This window comes from Columba livia, chromosome 2, assembly GCF_036013475.1.
Source record: "Columba livia isolate bColLiv1 breed racing homer chromosome 2, bColLiv1.pat.W.v2, whole genome shotgun sequence".
In the NCBI taxonomy this organism is placed as follows: domain Eukaryota; kingdom Metazoa; phylum Chordata; class Aves; order Columbiformes; family Columbidae; genus Columba; species Columba livia.
Genome location: NC_088603.1, coordinates 65418292 through 65434264, shown reverse-complemented (window position 1 = coordinate 65434264; position 15973 = coordinate 65418292). Strand labels below are relative to the sequence as shown.

Here is a 15973-nt window from a genome sequence, read left to right as displayed (position 1 = left end):
TCTGATATTGATAAACTTTAAGATTATTATTAATATGTAATTATCATAGAATCACAGAATGTTAGGGATTGGAAGGGACCTCAAAAGATCATCTAGTCCAATCCCCCTGCCGGAGCAAGAACACCTAGATGAGGTTACACAGGAAGGTGTGCAGGCGGGTTTTGAATGTCTCCAGAGTAGGAGACTCCACAACCTCCCTGGGCAGCCTGTTCCAGTATTCTGGCACCCTCATTGTGAAGAAGTTTCCTCTCATACTTAAGTGGAACCTCTTGTGTTCTAGTTCGTATCCATTGCCTGTTGTCCTATCATTGGTTTTCAATGAGAAGAGCCTGGCTCCATCCTCGTGACACTCACCCTTTACATATTTATAGACATTAATGAGGTTGCCTCTCAGTCTCCTCCAAGCTAAAGATACCCAGCTCCCTCAGCCTTTCCTCATAAGGGAAATTATCCTATGTAATTGATTACAATGATGGTAACAAATAAGCTACTGCTATTATAGTCTTTACCCTTGCCACTGTATAAAAGCCTTAACTTTTGAATTTTATTTCACATTAGCAGTTAAAATTGTAGGCCTGAATATAAAGACAGTTTCAGCATTTCTTGAATGATTAAAGTAACTTGATTCGTTCTTTGAGGCCGTGCCAGTTCAAGATATAGTTGTCGAGTTGTCGATACCCTTGGAAGTTAAATCAAGATTGCAAAGCCTGCACAAAGGCAAGCAAATGTTGGTCTTGCTTCAACTTTTGCTCTGTCACAAGCTTCCTGGGAAACCATGGACACATTCTTTAGTCCCCATATCAGTGGAAGGCAAGTGCCTACATACCTACGTGCTTGCATTTCTGATAGAGAAGATAGTGTGTCTAGAGTACTTTTTTGCACAACTCTGGTATGCCCAGGGCTACATTGAGCTTTCTGTGCACATGAGAATCACCTTGTTGTGCTGGTCATGTAGAGCTGCTAGGCAGCCAGCGCCCAGAAGTGGTGGTTACTGCCAGATGTACATTTCAGCTAAAGAAAAAGACCTAAGTGGTGTCTTAGTGCATGAACTTTAGTATTTCTGGGTTAACAATTGTTCTCTTATTTTCTTTTCTTCCTTTGTAAGAGTATTGCAAAGATAAATATGGTGAAAAATGCATTGTTTCCAGGTTGGAGCCAGATGTACATCTAATATAGGCACAGTGTTACAGAGGTGTCTTAAGGCAAGGGCATAGAAATGGACGACCCTGGAGTTTACTTTATTCTGCAACTTGCAGGCTGTAAGACCATAAATGCATCAAAATGTCAACATCAGTTAGATCAAGGGACCAGGTTAAGCCTAAACCTTTAGGGAAGGCATAGCAGCTGCCTGTCCCAGGAAGTGACTGGTGGCTGATGTCAGGAGAAGAAAGTGCAGCAAGCCCATGACATGGTTGCTTCCTGGATCAGCATTTCATGATTTGCAGATGAAAGATCTCTGAGTCAGTGGTGGCTTCTGTATTGAGTAGTCTTGGGTATACTTTCCCTTTCTGCAAATTTGTCAGGTTAAGTTTTGAACTCAGGTGAATTTTTAGGCTCTGCTTCTCCATGCTGTTCAGAATGCCACAGCTGAATACCAGAAGGAAGCAGGGAGGGAAGGAACACTCCCTAAAGTTAGTTTTAAATCTCATACTTGCTAACTTCATTTAATGTGGGGGCTAAGATGACATGCTGGGAGAGTCAGAATTTAAATAGTGCCCTTCCTGTTCCACTGGGGTTTGGGAAAGGATGACGGATACTAAGCTCTAAAGATGGCATCTTTTTAAATAGCTAGACTAAAACCTCCTTGAAGTGAAATGAAACTGAAGGGCTTCTGTGGCTCTCTCACTGCTGCTGCTTTTCTTAATGTGCAGATTTAAGGCAGCAGCTCAGACCTCCCTTGCTTTTCTCTTTGAGCTAATTTCCTTTTTTTTTTTTTTTTTTTTTTTTAATGTGTGTTAATAACAATCTGGGGATTGTGTGGCTTTTATGTTCTGTACCTGCTGGAGTTCCAGAAAGCAACAAAGAAGATGCTCTGTATACTCAGCTATGAGGCAGTCATCCCAACCATTTTTTTTTCCTGTCAGAATTCAAGATTGTGTGGAAGAAACCATCATAAGTTTCAAATATCCTGAGGACACGCACTCAATGGGTTGAGCCTTCCAGCCACACACTAAAATATAGGACCATTAATCAGAATTGAACTATATTTTGCTTGTTGTTTTTCTTTTTGATGTTTAAAACATTGCTTTCGGGTTCACAGAAATGTAAGGTGGACTAAAAAGAAAAAAGGAGAATTACCCAATAGTGCCTTTTGTGCAAAATCATTGTACTGAGGACCTGACTGCACATATTCCAGCTAATGTGTCAAGGCTATAGAAGGAAGTGTGAATATTGCAAAAATCTACCTGACTGACTTTGAGTCAAAAAATACACTGTGCAACATATATGATGTTAACTATTGTGGTAGGATTGCCAAACTGTAAAAGGCTATGGCTTTGCTGAAAGTGAGCCTGTCTGAAAGGTAACATTCAATACTGTGAATGCACTAAGTACAGAACACAAACTACCACACTTTTTAAGAGTAAAAACCTTTAAAATTCTGTAAAAGCAAGCAGAACCAAAATCAACTTCTGGCTAAAATCTTAAAGCCAGTTGAAGGAGAACAATTTAATTATACTGACTCCCTTTGTTGGCAGAGAATATTTGGGAGACAGATTTTATGTAGTTAGGCAAAAGCTAGGTTTATTTTTCTTTCAATTTTTGTTTTTCTTCAAAACACAGTGGAGATCTTGGAATTAATGTCTGTTCCTGATTACAGAACCAATTTAATGTTGTATACTTATTTCCATCCCATCTGCCCTCATTTTTCCTTCTTCACCTATATTTGGGGCAGAAAGCAACAAGGCAGCTCTTACAAAAGATTACCTTGGCATGCAGGGTCTTCAGCTGAATCCACGTGAGATCCAAGGCAAGCTGGATGTAGCATATGATTTAAGGCTTTTTCAATAGAAGATGGCTCCACTGTGTTCTGATGGCTCACGGAAAAGCAAGTAAAAACTGCCAAACCATCTTTCTTACTTAGAGGAGACTGTTGGGTGCCTTGTTCCTCAAGTCCCCAGAAAATGGGCAAAGGTTTGCCCCTGAATCCCTTCTGGGAGACTGATGGACTCTGAACTTGCCTGTGGTACAAAATTACCAGCTATTTAATGGAGAACAAAGAGGAGGAACCTCAAATGAAAAAGCCTTGCAATACTAGAACTGTTGTTGAACTGTTAGCTCACTGTTTTAAGCCTTCACAAAGGGGTGGTGGGGAGAAGAAGAAATCTGCTGCTTTGCTTCTTGTGCAGAAAGGAGTGGCTGAGAAAAATGTGACTGTTTGGAAGGGTAGAAAGTGAGTTGGCCAGTTTGATTAGACTAAAGAGAATAAGGTTTATCCACAGATCATCTGGATGCATGTGAATATATGAAAGTGGATTGTTTCTTGCCAGAGACTTGTATAAAATTGAAAAAACAGAGCAAGTGTGTTTTTTTTTTTTTTTTTTTTTTAGCAGGATATAACTAGATTGTAAACTTTGGCAGGACTGTTTTAACATCTGAATGCTTCTTGAAACTCTGACAATGTTTTTGTAAAACTGATGCTAGAACTGGAATAAATGAGAAAGTTTTCTATATTCTTCTTCATGGTAGTCATGTGAAACAGTAAGTTTTATGTTTGTCCAGAAAGAGGTCAAAGCAAACAATAAATCGAGAATGGAGGAACCAAACAAGGATAAGTAACAGGCCAGTTTCTCAAACTGGCAACAGCATACCAAGAGTTTGGAAAAAGTAAGCTCGCAGGCTTCCTTTATTATTATAACCTCTTGAACAGAATAAACTAATCCAAACAGCTATAAAAGCTTTCCAATAGAGAAGTTTATGACCTAGTTTCTGACTGAAACACAGTATCACAGTGTATGGAAAGAACTTAAATGAGAATGCTGGTGGCAGTGCTTTTAGAGCGTTGTATCAGAAACTAGGTGTATTTAGGCATTCCTACCCATTGCAAATACTTGCTAAGTGGAGTCAAGTGGAGCGAACTTCAAATATTGGAGTTTTGTTGCAGGAGAAGTAGACATTTAAATACCTGGGTTGTCATGAGGAATTTTCATAAAATGTTTGAATTTTTTGTAACAGAGCACTGTTTGGAAAAATAATCATTCTAGGATTATTTCAACCAGAATTCAGCTGTTATGGGCTGTCTTTCTAGATCTTATGTTCCTCTTGAGCAGTGGAGGAAAAAAAAGGTGCGTTTTAGTCTGCCTGCAGTTACAAATCTGTTCTGGAAGAAGGCAGAGAAAAGTTTGACTTCATTCAATTCATGGCCCTCCTGTGAGTAACAGGACAAGGAGCTGAGTGGAATGTGCTGGGAGGGGGTGGGAACAAAAACATTGAACTTGTGATTTGAACAGCAAATTCTTTTAAGTTGGAGAAATATTTCTTTTTGTTTCTCTGTACCCTTGTAGGTGGCATCAGAACAGGCCACATTTTCATCAGCTGTCCTGGTGAGGGGCCAGATGACATGGCACTTTTGTGATGGGGAGGGGGCAACACAGAAGTAAACTAGATAAGATGCTGCAAGTTGGGGGATTTTGGTTTTGCTCCCTTTTCCTATGATTCACTGGTGCCACCAAAAGCAAAGGAACTGTGCTGACCTCCATCAGCTGCGGCTGTGACTGGCACCATCTATCCCTTTCTTCTGCCTTTTCAAGGAGGTTTGGAGTGATCTTAAACACACAGATCGTTCGTATCTCAGCCAAGAAGATTATCTGAATGCTGTTGAAATACATTAATTAATATTTGCTAGCATAGCATGAGCTACAGTTAAATTTTTTGCACCGTTTCATTTTTAATTCTTTTATTATTCCAATTACTTATAACTTCCTGAAATACTCATGTCTCAAGTTGAAATTTTCCAGACTTGCTCTTGGCCTGACAGTGACCTTTCTTCCCCTTTCTTCTTTGTTTCTCTTTTCTCTGTGGTATTAAGTGAATATGGCTTGGGCGTTTCATTTATTGTGAGAAGAAAATAGTAGAAAAATACACTTCAGCTATTGCTTTAAAACTCTGAGACTGAATAGCTCAAGTGATGCAGCCGTTAGAGAAATGGTGGTGAATATCATCAGAAGTGCTTCTTGAATCTTACCAGAATCTGTGAGAGGTGGCACTTGGACGGCTATCAGCTTTAGGTCTTAAATTTCACCTTTATCTCTGTCATGCACATGCATTACACTCCTTCATAATTACCACATGTAGTTATTTTGGCCTCATCAGTTATCAGCTGAACAAAGCTGTAGTCCTCAGTGAAAGAACAGACCTGTTTCTCACCATTTGCCATGACCCTGGGAAGACATGGCTTGTAATTCAGGACCAGAGCAGCACAGCTGGCAAGTTCAGGTTGAAAATGTTGACGTTTTCCAAAACTCTTCTTCCAGAATGCTATTAAACAAAACACAAAGTTTAAATAAACTTTTTGACCAGCTCTACTCAAGCTGTAGGCTACGGTGGTTTAAACCAGAACCCAGATGTCACAGGGGATGGGATTTACACCTGGGGTGGAAAAGGTAGAAATAAATAATCAAGTGCTTTCCTTGCTGTTACCATGTCTATTGATTAACTTATATAAAGCCTACTTATGATGGTGGTGATGTTGCTAAACAGCCAGTTGTGGGGTTTTACTTCTGATCTCTTTTATTCCATGGGAAATATCAATTCATGTACATTCATAGATCATCTGTGTTTCTATGTTAAGTGGATGTGTCATCCCAGTGTTGAAGACAAGTGTCTGACTCTGGAAGCTGCAGGGCAGCAGCAGAAAGTGAGACCAAAACTGCCAGCAGATATGGTAGAGGTTCCCATTGTGCTCTCCTGCCCTTTAACATATATCTTAAGTGAATTTCCTAAGTCTGAACCTCCTCTGTAACATCACAACTCTCTGATCTTTCAGAGAACTGTAGAAACATTCTTCACTGCCTGTCATAAACTTTGGTCAGCTCCAAGATTGTCCCTTGCAGGAGTTGAGACACTGCTTCAGCAGCACAGTCAGCTGCTGGGTAAAAGTAAGGTGCCTGTGGCATAAACCTATATTTTAATATAACCTGAGGATACTTATTTCTTGTTAGCAATAGTAATATATATATATATATATATATATATATATGTATGTTTTTTTTGTAAGATTTAGGGATGTCAGGATTTAAGATTTGATCAATAAGTGCAGAAGTCCTGTCACAATCACTTTCACCTCAAAACATTAATCGGAATGTATCTGTGGCATCACAGAGTGAAACAACTATCTTAAAGTTGCATTGATCTGTCATAAAAAGCAGAGTGTAATACCATAACTTTAAATTGTTCTGTGTTGCCAGGTTATGTCTTCAGAACAGGAGGGACTGTTTTATTTAAATTAGCCTCCAAATGTTGGTCTGATTTGCTATTGTCTTCATGGGAATCTTGGTTGAGTGTGGCATCCTTCTGACCTGTGTCTGAGTTAGTCACAAACTTTATAACCGCGTCAAGGACATCTGCTGATGAAAAATTTTGGGGCTTGTGTTCCAGGGGAAACCCCTGGCTTCTGAATTCTTTCAGGTCTCCTGATACTTGGCAAATTACTAAAATGGAGTTGCTTGTAACAGGTACAGTAAACTTCAAATTCAGAAATTAAAATACAGTCTAATCCTTAAAGGTAGCTTTACTCATCCTAATGGGAATGATCACTGCACAGTCCAATACTGGCAGCAGACAGTGAGTACCAGTGCAAACGTTGTGGGTACATGAGAGTCAATGTGCAAGAAGTTTTAGGTGAAATGAAGTAATCAAAACTTCCTTGAAAATTACAAATTTCTGTTTCTGTGATGTTTTCTTTATAATTTCAGTCTGTCTCTGAAGCTACTGGTTTCAGTTTGCTCTCTTCTGTGCTGTCTTTGGGCTTGTACTTTTGGTTAATTTTTAGTTGTTGAGTCTTTGAAATATAAGCATCTTATTTCCATCACAGATATTTAAATGAAGACTTGATTTTTGGAATATCCAGAAAATTGTTGTTTTGAGACTTTTGGCTCAACTTGCCTTGAACTCTATATATGGCTGGTTATGTTTGTACAGGGTTACAGCTTAGTGTTGGTTATTTTGTCAGCTGTAGGACATTTAGGGTGGATTTCTAGCAGGAGCATGGAACTAATTTTGTCATGTTGATTTTGTGTTCAGTGGTTTGTGCTTTGTAATCTTCATTTTAACTATAGGTGTAAGTATTCTGCCATCTAGAATGGGCTCCGATGTTAGAAATTTTAGGAACAAAAAGTCTTTCTGCCCTGGGGTGTTTAAAAACTGACCGGGCATTCTTAAAACTGTCGAATCAAGTTTAATGGGGAGTGATAGTCTTAACTCAGTGTTTTCCCCTCCCCAGTTATTTTATCATTAAATAGTCAATCATGATGAGTATTTTGGAAAAAATATCAGTTTAACTTCTGAAATGCCAATCTCTAATCACCCTTGCTTTGTCACTTCCTCAGTCCCCAATATGCCTCGTCTTATATATGTGGTCTAATAAAAGGCACACCGAACACATAACCCAATATAGACAGAAAAAGCTCCCTGAGTGAGCTGAAGCAACTCCTACGCAGTAAATTCACGGCTTGCTGAATGCTGCTGCTGTTCTGCTGAAGGAGGGATCAGAATAGCCTTTTTTTCGTGCCTTGGTAATTGTGCGAATGTGCTGTGGGTGCCTGACCTCCCTCCCCCACCTTCCCAGGGCCCTCAAAAGTAACCATAATCCTCTGTCTCCTGTTCCCTCTGCCAGAAAAACACATCAGCTCTTAGCTTGGAAAATGTCCTGTTTTGCAGATGTGCTCTGTCCCAGGGAGGCATGGCCCTCTCCCAGGCTGAATGCTCCTTGGGTCGGCAGCTGACGGCACCTCTTCTCAGCCCTCTCAGACGTGATTAATTCTGGTTATGTTACTACTCTATATACAGTCAGGGCAGTCCCTTTTCTTATTTCAGGGATCAGTGTAGGAGGACCATGTTGCAGATCGCACACATGTTTTTGGACATTGGGTACGTATAGTGACTCGTCAGTTTAGTTTATGTGCAACTGAAAGTTCAGCTTGGAAGTTTAAACTTGTTTTAATATGCTTACAACTCAAAGTTTTAAAATATTTTTTTTGGGGATTGCAGCACGTAGACTCTCTTGCAGGGAGAGGTTAAGCTAAGGTAGAAATACTTGTATTTTGCAAGGAAGTGAAGATGATGGTGGCTTATTGTTGTGGGGCAGATGACTGGGGCTCTGTTGAAGGAGAGAGAGGGGGATGTACCCTTCTGTATCAGGGCCCTGAGTGGGCTGACTGGAAAAGCTGAGCCTCTGCTGTGTGCCCCAGCACAGATGAGCATTGTATTTGGCTGATGGGGGGGAGTGAATTAGAAAACCTTCAGTGTATCTGTAAAGAAATAAGTGTCTGTGACCATAAACTGGGAAAGGCAGGACAGGGCTGCCCGCTCAGGAAATCTTCAAGGGCACCAATGAGATGGCAGACCCAGGGAAACAGTCTGGAAACCAGGAAGTGGGAATTTTGTTATGATCAAAGCAAGACTGAGCAGGAATATTGTCTTGTCAGCAGGTCTGCGTTGCTGTCAGCTCCCGCCGGCACCCGGCCTAGCCAGCCTTGCTGTACTTTCCCAGAACAGAAGAACTGGTGTGAGAGATTTCCGCGTGCAGTTCAGTTGTTCTGGTCAGGACACCTTTGGGTAGGCAGATTACAGTCAGTCGAAGCTGTGTTGGTGGCAGCACCGCGTCTCTGCCATCTGAAGATTCAGATATGCCAGAGATTAGGCCTGTTTCAAGCTGTCTCTTTCATGGCCATGCCCTTCATGTGATCCCAAATATTAAGAGATTAGGTTTCTTGAAATACCAGCATTTGTTGGCACCCCTGGCTGAACAAACCATTTATCCCACAGATGCGGGAAGGCTTGAATAGGTTTTTGGTGTGAAAGAAATGCTGAGATTCTAAGATGTATAATTTATACAGAAGAATGGTCTTCCACCTGCAGAGTGTTGGCAAATTCTGTTTTTTTGTACTATGGTCGAGGGCACACACTGATAAGCTATTGGAAAAAGGAATGCTGTAATGGTAGGTGTTTCATCTAATGAATTAATACAACAAAAATAGGAATATGAATCAGAGATGGAGTGTGCTCACTTCTCAGAGCTTCCCAAATGGGCACTGGTTTAAATCTTTCTTCTTATTTTTGTTGAGGACTGTGTTGCAGGTTTTGATCCTTCTATTTTTCAAAGCAGAGCCTTTATCACAAGGGAAAGTTGAGTACTTACTAACCCAAGATCTATTAAAAATCCCCAAATGGCAGGTGAAGTGGAGAGGTTTTGATTGGCATGCTACACTTTCTGACAAAGAGTCTGAAAATAAACAAAAATGAGGTTTTTGATACTTTTGCAATCGATGGTTTGGCCACAGCTTTGGAAAAGAAGTACAAAATAGAGTGCACATAGTTTTGTTTGTTCAGAAGGAACTGCTGCCCAGCTTGATTTCTTTGTATTGGCAAACACTGAATTTCAGTACAGGTAAACACTGTAACATTTTGTCACCACAAAGGAAAAAGGCCAAGCTTAAGGTCTTGTATCTGAAACTAGTTCCTGGACTTGTGGGCATGGGTCCTTCCCACAGCGCTGGTCTCCTGGCATGGGGCTGGGAACTCCCTTGATTTTATGCTCTGAGACGGGATCTAGACCTAGATGTGTCTGAATCTCTGTGGGAAAGATGCAAGCATTCATGGTAAATCCTAATATGGGCAGAACATGTGTGTGACTTGTTTATTAGGGAAATGTCTGATAATTTTTGACTTGCTTTGGGCAGCTTTCACGTTCTGGTTAACCCTTTGCTTTCCCTGGTTTGTCAGTTCTTACTGAAAAATATCCCCAGAATGGCATAAATTGTTCTTGTCTTTTTTGTAAAGACTGTTCACAAGGAACACCATAATATGTACTCTGAGTACAAGAGGTAATCTTCTGTTTATTCGTAGAACCACACAATGGTTTGGGTTGGAAGAAACCTTTGAAGATCATCTAGTCCAACCTCCCTTGGGCACTGACATCTTTCACTAGATCGGGTTTCTCAAGGTCCTGTCCAGCCTGAATTTGAACACTTTCATAGGACAAAAACTAGACTGGATTAGTCCTTTGGATATTCTCTGCATTAAGGTAATAATAAAGTAGTTCACATAGTCACATACAGTTCTCATGAGTTTTATTGCAATGAAGAGAATATTTCCTGTATAAATGATGGTGGAAAGAACATGAACATTTTACATATATAGGGTGTCTTATTCTCCCCAGTTAACATGCAGAGGCTTATTTTCCTTTTAGAAATGAGTTTTTGGACAAGTTCTACTTTTTCAAATGCACAGAGTTCTGCTGATTTCTCTGTAATGAGTTCGAACTTTTGCTTGTACAACTGAGAGGAGGCTCTGACCCATAGCAATGCAAAAAGTATACATTTTATTCTTATTTAAAATATCTCAAACTTCCAACAGTAAAATAATACTGTTTTAAATCCCCCTTTTTTTTAATCTGCAAATCTTCCCACATAATTTATTTAAGACATCTGTGATTGCCTTCTCCTGCTTGCAGCTGTTCCCTTTTTGAAATTTAGACTGACTGAAGCAGTTGGTCTCAAAATTGTTTGTTTAATTCTAGGTGAACTTGCTCACTGATCTTTTTGTGTTAACCATACACAATGTCTATCTACACACATAGGTACAGTATGTGACACACACATAGGTACAGTATGTGACACATACATTTAGAAGTTACTTCATCATGTGGTTTGGTCTACAAAGCCAAGGAGGAGAACAAGGCTGTTTTTTGCAGGAAGATCTCACCAAATGCAATTATCTAAAACTCCAGTTCCACTAACAGTTTGCATCTGGCTGCCTGTGGAGGTAACTCAGCAGTTAAGCCAAGCAAAGCAAGGACTGGATTGCAGCAGTTTACATGTTTTTTTTGTACTTGAAATTCTTCCTGTTTAACTTTACAAGTGGACTGGAAACCTGAAACTTGCACTAGAAGGGGTGATCTCCCAAACTTGTCCAATGTGAATCCTTGAACTTAAAGAATAACTGTTGTCAAGTCTCTGAAATCCAATACATAGAATAGGAAGCTGGGGTTCTCTGGGGTTGCGGGTACAGGGCTGTGCTGTACGAACAACGTTCATGGCAGGACTGATTTTTTGCTTTTGCACAGGAGAGATGGCGATGCCAGGAATCTAACTCCAAACAAATCAGTCTTTTTGAGAAGAAAATGTTTATTGAGGTTGGCTTTAATATAGGTGCCATAGCAGGAGAAGTGCAGTGGGATTTAAGCATAACATTGGCTTGAAGGTGATGCTGTGCAGCTTCTCTGATGTCTGTGAGGTTGCTCTGGCTGTGCTGTGCGGTGCTGCAGCCAAGGTCAGATGCGGGTCATGGGTGTATGCGTGTGTGTACAGACTATCTATAGCACTATATAGCAGAAGCATCTGCGAGCTGTAGAACTTTGCCGTTATCGCATGATGATTTGAAACACCACTAGACTTAAAAAAAGCACAATCTTTCCCATAACGTTGGCTGTTCGAGTGTGTAATGGATATTCTTAACTGTAACAGGAAAGCACATACAGTAATTAAAACAGAGCAGAAGAATTAGTCAAACTTGGCGCAAATGCCAGAGAAAGTGTCTGCTTTAGCTGTAGATATAAATGAAGCACTAACCAAAATTACTTTCAAAGGCTTTAATTATATGTTTAAATTTAGGATGTAAAATGCAGGATATTATTTTGAATATAAATTTAATTAATCGATAATCTGCAGATTGCAATATTCTTCCAGTAGGAATGATGTACTTGGAGCAGGATAATTGAAAACTTCCCTTTTGAGCTGCTTGTTAGTCTGTCGCAGGGCATGCTGTCCAGAACTGTGTGTTCTTTGTATATGAGCAACTGGTGGTGGTGGATCATTTAACAGAAAAACCCAAAATGAAACAGAACAAAAAACCCCCACTATTTTGATTTTAATGGAATTGCATTATTATACAATAAGCTGTTCATACTGCAGATATGTAAACCAGAAACCAAAATGCAATGTTGTCTCTGTAGTAGTATTTTTCTTGAAGCACACACATTAGGACCGGAGGATAGTACTTCTCAAACCATTCTAAAGCTGATTGCATGTAAATGAGAAAAACAACATACTGGAGCTAGTCAGTGTTTTTTTTTCTAATTAGCCTTTTCCAAATAAAAAAAGGACCTTGTGTGTGTGTGCGTTAGTTCACATATTCTATACTGTTCAATAGCTGTGGGAGTCAAGCACCAGTAAAGAGGGAATTCAAAATGCTCCTGATGACACAGCACAAAGGTCCAGGTGAGGGAGGGATGGCCAGTCTTGCAAACCTGGCTGCTCATAGAAAGGATTTAAGAGTGCAATTTGAAAAATCAGAGCTTCTGTATAAATCAGCAGGTTCAAACGATCTAGATCTGAAGAATTTGGGGAGATGATCTGAATGAATTTCAAACACTGCTGGCCACTGAGTGTGAAATAAATAATGAGCTGGGCAAGAGAAGCAAGAAGAAAAGGTCCTCTGTTGTCCTCCCACTCATAGAGGCAAAGGAAGGGCAACCAGGAATTGCTGCTCAGTGAGCCTCAGGTTTAGTCCTCATATAAACACATACACCAATGAATAAAGCAGTAGATTTAAAAATAGAAATTCTGTGTATCCAAATAACATAAACATGATTTAGAAACTATATATCTGGGTAATGGACTCATAGAACTGATACGGTTTAGTTACATAAATGTGGAAATCAGGCCAGAAAATCTGGAAAGCCTTTTTTTTTTTTCCCCAAAATTATAGTATCAAGAGTAGGAGGAAACTGCAGCTCATATAATATGAGTTGATTTTGAGGGAGTAACATGATATTTTCTTGTGAAATCTTAAAATACCGTTTTAATTGACTAGTCTGTGAAAGCTGGCATGCTGACTGAAATTGAAAACTGGCAAAAATAAAACAAAACAAAACCATCTCACACCCAGAAATAGATGGCAGTAACAATATAAAAGGTTAAGAAGTGGTAGCAAGTGGACATTGTAATTATTTTCTCATATTATTTTTATATATGTTAATGTAGGGATGTAACATGTGGATGCATAGTGAAAAAATCTAGGAGCTCTCTTCCACTTAGTTGCATTTTCTCCTGTACAGACAGATAATCAGCTCTTTGCAAACAGCTTATCCTCTTGCTGTGAGCAGGATCTGAGGCTATGTGTTTTTAGCAGGTTGTTGATTTTTGTCAGAGGAGTGGCTGCACAGTTGGTTTTAGGATCATGTCTCTGAGAAGAGTTTGGTCCATTTTTTGTGTGTGTGCATGTCAGAAGCATCACTTTTTTAAACGCATCCAGTAAAACTTGGATCAGTTGATGGTGTGGTACTAGAGATCTTTATTGTAAGAACACCTCTCCACAAATAAGAGGCTAGGGAAAGTGGAGTTTCTTGTTCAATTACTTCATATGATTTCCAAGTTAGGTGTTTAAGTACATAAGAAAACCCCTACAAATAGCAAGAGACTTCTGGTAAAATCTTGAGTGTGTGGCAGTGTTGTCCCTTGACGTATCTTTTGTCCCATGAGGTATCTGTTAGAGAATGAACAAAGTGATGAATTTGCTTGATTTGCACCTTCTCCGTATTTAAGTAGCTGCAGGTTGCATCACTGTGGTAGCAGGCAACCAGTGCTTGGTCTTCAAAAACATTACTAAAAATGTAGTCATGTTACTGGTAGATACTGTCTGCCACAGTTGCCAAAACCTGGCTCCTAGCCAAAGGCGCCTAAACTTTCAGTTGCCAAATATACATCACTGGGTGATTTACTAAACTTTTTTTTTTTTTTTCTCCAGTAATAGCATACACTATTGAGTTTCCTACTTCCTCATTTAAGAAGCCCCAGACCTTAAAACGCCCTCACAGAATAAAACAAAATGTCACAAGCTATCACCTTTCATCTCTTTCCTCCCCATTGCCTTGAAAGGGTGATCTACAATGCTGTGAAAGTATGGTGCAAAAATATGAGCTCCTTTGTTGCAGTATTGAAATATTTAATACTGAATACTGAATCCTCAAACTCAAAGGTTTCATTTTGGTGCTGTTTTTGTTTTTACCTTGATTTATCTATTTTTGCATCATCACTTGCTGTACGCACGCCCCAAACATAAGGCTTTTTTAGTAAAAATAAGTAGCTTCACAATGATTATCAGCTGTGTCTTATGTTTTAACTTCTGTTGACTGTCCTATATATCTATTTACAAATCACAATCTCTTATAATGGTAATAGTGTTGTGGAAGAATGTATTAGAATGGTTCCCGAGCACCCAAGAACTGCTGAGGCAATCTTGCCTGGATTTTTTATTTCTCAGTTATCACAATTTCCTGTTAGTGAAAAAGAAGTTGCTGTTGCTACCTAAGCTGAGAATAGCTTGTTGATGTGAATGATCTTTTACAGCATAGACTATAAACAGAAAGAAATCTGAAATAGAAATCTTCTGACTGCGTAATACAAGAAATAACCAACATCTAGTTTACAATAACTGCTGAGGATTCTATCTAAGGCCTCTTGTGGCTGTGGTGGTGTGCTGTTACTTTGCTTTTGTGCGTTATTTTAGAGATGCTTGTCTGCACCTCTGCAGAGGTGAAAGGTGGCTTTACTTAAGCCACCACTTCTTCGTTGTCCATTGCTCTTGCTTGAATTTGTCTTTGAACTTGGCTCATTTCTTTTGCATTTAGTACCACCTAATGCAAAGGTGACAGGGGCAACCTCCAGTGCGAGGTACTTCTGTTGGTAGAGGAGGTCAAAAATTAGGGGTTGCAAGATGTAGGGGAGGTCTGAACTTCTGGATCTGAAAGTGCAGGGAGATGTCAATAGTGTGGAGCAGCGTTCAGTGGTGGTTGTCTCTAACCGCTGCTTTCCTGCATTTACCTTATTGGCTAATTAATTAGTTAAGATCGTGGTTGACATAATTCTTGTTGCCTCCATGTTGTCTTCTACATGCTGTTGTCATTACAATAGTGGTTAATTCTTGATGTTGTTAGCCTTTCCCCTCCCATGGGGAGACTTTTTCATCTGGAAAACCCTCCTGTGAAACTTCTCCTTCATCACAGTAGCTCACAGCGCAGCACAGCAAAGCCAAACCAATGCTTTTATGTTCAGAGCAGTCTTATATTCCAGCTAACCCAGCCTGCTGCCAGGTGAGAAGCTGCTGGGAGCAAGGATGAGCTATGTGGAGGGAGTAACTGTGGCAGTCTTCTCTGGGACTGCCCCGCTTCAGCTGGGACCGTCTTCAGTATCTCCTCACAGGAATACAATGTTTTGAAACTTGTTAATTGTCCTGAAAGAAGAAAACACAAACAAACCGCAGCTGCACTGTATGTTTTGAAAGTCATGGAAATGCCAATACTTTACAAGTAGAGTATGTTTTTTTTGCATGCCATTTTTAATGTTTTTTTTTTGTGAAGAACCATAGAAAATATTGATTTAGGGATGAGCAAACAGGTTTCGCTGAAGTAAGAAGCAATTAATGCTTTTTTACATTTTTTGAACTTACTGTGAGATTTATGGTTTTGAGATTTGTTGTCTTTGAATGGTTAGGAAGAGACAGGAATTGAAATATTCTTTCTCATTCTTTAGCATTTTCCTTTTATTTTGTATTTCTTAGTAAAAAGACTTGAGCTTGATAGTTTGCTCCAGTTTTCCGGTTGTTGACAGAACTGCAGTTTGCACTCCTGGTTTTGTTGATTAGTTTACAAAGTCTTGTAAACATTAGAATTCCTTATTTGGTTTTAGAATAGGTTATTTTTGATCAGTTAACACAAATCAGAAATTGATCATAAACACAAAGCACATCGTATTGGAAC

General features: G+C 39.6%; 1 long non-coding RNA gene across 3 annotated transcripts in view; it reads left to right on the top strand.

Moving 5' to 3' along the window:
- LOC135578813 (uncharacterized) overlaps nt 1–15973 on the top strand; it is a 284707-nt gene that overhangs the window by 81234 nt on the left and 187500 nt on the right. The gene's annotated exons all lie outside the window — the stretch shown is intronic.